Source organism: Capsicum annuum, chromosome 5 (genome assembly GCF_002878395.1).
Source record: "Capsicum annuum cultivar UCD-10X-F1 chromosome 5, UCD10Xv1.1, whole genome shotgun sequence".
NCBI lineage: Eukaryota > Viridiplantae > Streptophyta > Magnoliopsida > Solanales > Solanaceae > Capsicum > Capsicum annuum.
The window spans coordinates 129,097,327-129,102,265 of record NC_061115.1 but is presented as its reverse complement, the minus strand read 5'-3'; positions in this window follow the sequence as shown (position 1 = coordinate 129,102,265).

Sequence of the window (4,939 nt, the reverse complement as noted above, 5' to 3'; positions counted from 1 at the left end):
TGCTAGCACCATTATCTACTAGTGCTCCTGTTCCTAGAGGTAGGCAGGAGCAAGGTAGTAGGTCATATGCATCCAGGTCCCAGTACAGTGCTAGCAGTAAGCCAAATCGTCTCCTGTGTCCTAAGTGTGGTAGGGCTCATTCGGGTGAGTGTTAGGGTGAGAAGAGAGGTTGTTTCCAGTATGGTGGGATGGGTCACAGAGTTAGAAATTGTCCACAGGATGGACAAGGGCATCGTAACTATCGCCCTCAGACCCAGACTCAGACTATTAGTGCTCCAGTTCCAGCGACTCGCCCAGCCCCAGCTCAGGGCACCTCTTCTAGCAATTCTGGCGGGTAGTGCCAGAATAGATTCTATGCTTTACCATCCCACCAGGAACAGGAAGACTCTTCCAATGTTGTTACTGGTATACTTCGTATATTTTAGTTTGATGTGTATGCTTTGTTGGATCCTGGATCCAGTTTCTCATATGTTACACCTTTGATTGTTGTGAATTTTAAAATGAGTCCTCTGAGCCTATCCTAGTTTCTACCCCAGTGGGTGATTCGATTATTGCCCAGAAAGTGTATAAAAAGTGTCCTGTTACTATTCTTCATAGAGTATTGTTGGCTGATTTGATTGAGTTAGACATGGTAGATTTTAATGTGATTCTGGGTATGGACTGGTTGTATTCTTCTTATGCCTCTATTGATTGTCGGACCTGAGTGGTCAAGTTTTAGTTTTTGGGTGCATCCGTGTTTGAGTGGTCTAGGAATTCTGTGTCACCTAAGAGTCATTTTATCTTTTACCTCAAAGCTAGAAAGCTTATTTCCAAGGGGTATATTTACCATTTGGTTAGAGTCAAAGACACTAAGTCTGAGACTCCAACTCTCCAGTCTGTTAACATGGTCAATGAGTTTTCTGATGTCTTTTCGGATGATCTCCTAGGGATACCTCCTGATAGAGAGATAGAGTTCGAGATTGATCTTCTTCCCGATACTCAGCCCATTTCTGTTCTTCCTTACCGTATGGCCCCTGCCGAACTTAAGGAGTTGAAAGAGCAACTCAAAGATCTACTAGATAAGGGTTTCATAAGGCCTAGTGTTTCTCCTTAAGGTGCTCCTGTGTTGTTTGTGAGAAAGAAAGATGGCTCTTTGCATATGTGTATTGATTATCGCCAACTGAATAAAGTCACCATAAAAAATAAGTACCCCCTTCCGAGAATAGATGATTTTTTTGACTGATTGCAAGGTGCAAGTTATTTCTCAAAGATAGAACTTAGTTCTGGCTATCATCAACTCAAAGTTAGAGAGTGTGACATCCCGAAAAACACTTTCTAAACTCGTTATGGCCATTTTGAGTTTGTTGTTATGTCTTTCGGGTTAACTAATGCCCCAACAGCATTCATGGACCTTATGAATTGAGTGTTCAGACCATATCTGGATATGTTTGTCATAATGTTCATCGATGATAGACCGGTGTACTCCCGTAGTGAGGATGAACATTCTGATCATCTCTGAACTATCTTGCAAACCCTTAGAGATCACAAGTTGTTTGCCAATTTCAGTAAGTGTGAGTTTTGGCTAAGGTCAGTTACTTGTCTGGGTCATATCATTTCTTCTGAGGGTATTAGAGTTGATCCCCAAAAGACCGAAGCTGTTAGAAATTGGCCTAGACCTATTTCTCCTACTGATATCCAAAGTTTCTTGGGTTTAGCTGGCTATTACCGCCGTTTTATTAAGGGTTTCTCCTCTATAGCATCTCCTATGAATCGGTTGACCTAAAAGAAAGTGAAGTTCTAATGTTCCGAATCTTGTGAGAAGAGTTTTCAGGAGTTGAAGACTCGACTCATTTCAACCCCTGTTTTGACTTTGCCTGATAGTGTTGATGGTTTTGTGGTGTACTGTGATGCTTCGAGAGTTGGGTTGGGTTACGTATTGATGCAGAAGGGTAAGGTGATAGCTTATGCTTCTAGACAGTTGAAACCCCATGAGAAATATTACCCCACCTATGACCTTGAGTTGGTTGCTATTGTGTTTGCTTTGAAAATCTGGAGACACTATTTGTATGGTGTCCATGTTGATGTTTTCACTGATCATAAGAGTCCGCAGTATGTGTTTACCTAGAGAGAATTGAATCTTATGCATAGACGATGGTTAGAAGTGTTAAAGGACTATGATATGAGTGTGTTGTACCATCCGAGCAAGGCCAATGTTATGGCGGATGCCCTAAGTAGAGTGTCCATGGGTAGTGTTTCGCATGTGGTAGAAGGTAAGAAAGAGTTGGCTCATGATGTACATCATTTGGCTAGATTGGGGGTTAGGTTATTTGACTCTGCTGAAGGTAGTATAGAGGTTCAGAGTAGTTCTGAATCCTCTTTGGTTTCGAAAGTAAAGGAAAAGCAATACTTAGATGCTAGTTTGGTCAGACTGAAGGAGTCAGTCAAGGACCAAAAAGTAGAGGTTTTCTCCCAAGAGGGAGATGGTGTGTTGAGATTACAGGGTAGATTATGTATCCTGAATGTTGATGATCTGAGATAGAGGAGTATGGCTGAAGTGCACAGGGCGCGATATTCTATTCATCCTGGTGCCACCAAGATGTACCGAGACTTATGGGAAATCTATTGGTGGAGTGGCATAAAGAAAGATATAGCAGCATTTGTAGCTAAGTATGCAATATGCCAATAGGTTAAGGTTGAACACCAAAGACCTGGTGGTATGATGCAAGAGTTTAGTATTCCCACCTAGAAGTGGGAAGAGATAAATATGGACTTCGTGATTGGTTTACCTCCTTCCCGACGCCATCATGATTCCATTTGGGCAGTGGTTGATAGGTTGGCTAAGTCTACTCATTTCTTGCTTGTTCATACTTCATATACTACTAAGGATTATGCTAGATTGTATATCCAAGAGCTATTCATACTGGATGGAGTTCCCTTGTCTATCATTTCGGATAGGGGTACTCATTTCACTTCGCAATTTTGGAAAGCTTTTCAGAAGGGTCTTAGTACCCAAGTGCTTTTGAGTTCTGCTTTTTATCCGCAGACCAATGGTCAGGCTGAGCGGACTATCTAGACCTTAGAGGATATGTTAAGAGCTTGGCACTTGACTTTAAGGAAAGTTGGGATGATCACTTACCGTTGATAAAGTTTGCTTACAATAACAGTTTCCACTCTAGTATTGGCAGAGCTCCATTTGAAGCCTTATATGGGAGGAATTGTAGATCACCCATAGGTTGGTTCTAGGTGGGTGAAGCTGCTGTGAGTGGTCCTGATTTGGTATTTGAGGCTATGGAAAAAGTTAAGTTGATTAGGAAAAGGTTGAAAACTGCACAGAGTTGTCAGAAGTCATATGCGGATGTTAGAAAGAGAGACCTTGAGTTTGAAGTTGGTGACCTAGTGTATTTGAAAATTTCACCCATGATGGGGGTGAAGAGATTCGGAAAGAAGGGGAAGCTTCCCCGTTATGTTGGTCCTTACAAAATTCTTAGCCGTGTTGGTAAAGTAGCTTATGAGGTCGAGTTGCCTTATGAGTTGTCCTCTGTTCATCCAATATTCCATGTCTCCATGCTTAGAAAGCATATTAGCGATGCTGTGGTAGTGAATTCCTCTGTGAGTTCTGACATTCAAGGAAATCTTTCTTTTGATGAGATTCCTGTTGAGATTCTTGATTTCAGTGTCCGAAGACTAAGGAATAAGGAAGTTCCCTTGGTCAAGGTGTTGTGGCGAAACCAATCTGTTGAGGGTGCAACTTGGGAAGCTGAGGCGGATATGCGATCCAAGTACCCGCACCTATTTTCCACAAACTCCGATCAAGCCGAAGGTACCGTTCTTTCCTAAATCAGGCACTTTTGATAAAAGTTGCAGCAGTTCAGCTGTCATTATGTGTTCAGCTGTAGTTTCTTGAATTTATGTATTCTATGTTGCATTCAGAGTGAGAAACGATGTGGTGATGAGTCTAACGAATGGTTTTAGTTATATGATCTATTCCCTATCTAATCTTGGCATGTCTAGCGTCATTCAAGGATGAATGTTTCCATTGGGGGGATGATGTAATACCCCAGGAAATTTTTCGTTGAAATTTTGTGCGTAAACGTGTTGGGTTCTTTCTTCTAGAATTAATTATAAATTTTTCGTGCAGAATGTCTTAGATTATGAACCACCATTGCATAGAGTATCGAATAATCTTGCCAACAATATGTGGATCATCCAAAATAGACACCCGAGCAACGAGTTATGAACATTCCGATCGAACTGTGAATAGTAGTGAATAGTAAAACGTGCAGGAAAAAGTACTGAGGCCTGGGATATTTTTGCTCCAATTTTAAATGATCATAACTCCTTCTATATAATGATCTGGGTGATATACTATATATTAACAGAAATCTCTGCGAGTCCTCTTTCCAATAAAATTGGTTTCATCCAATTTACCTATCGGAGCAAAAAGTTATGGTCGATCTACTTCAGCCTATCAAAAGCGAATTTTTTGGTCAACTTCAAACGATCATAACTCCTCGTACACAATGACCTGGGTGAGATACTATATATCAACAGAAAGATATGAGAGTCCTCTTTCTGATGAAATTGGTTTCATCCAATTTAGATATCGAAGTAAAACATTATGATTTATCTACTTCAAACTATCAAAACAGTCCACCAAAGGACAAATTCGAGAATTATTTGATTTTTAGGGGCGTTTTGGTCATTCTCCCTCACCCAAAATCCATCCAAACCCTATATTAAAACCTATTAGAAGCATTATATGTTATATTTCATCAAATTCCCTCAAAAAGAAAAAACCCTAAGCTCCTACATCTAACTTCAAGAACCTCCAAAGTTCACCATTAATTCTGCAAATTTATTCAAGATTCCAAGTTCCTAGTTCAAGAACTCCAAGAACCATCATTCAAAAGCACGATTAATATCTCAAAATTGAGTATCGATCTAAAGTTCATCATTCAAG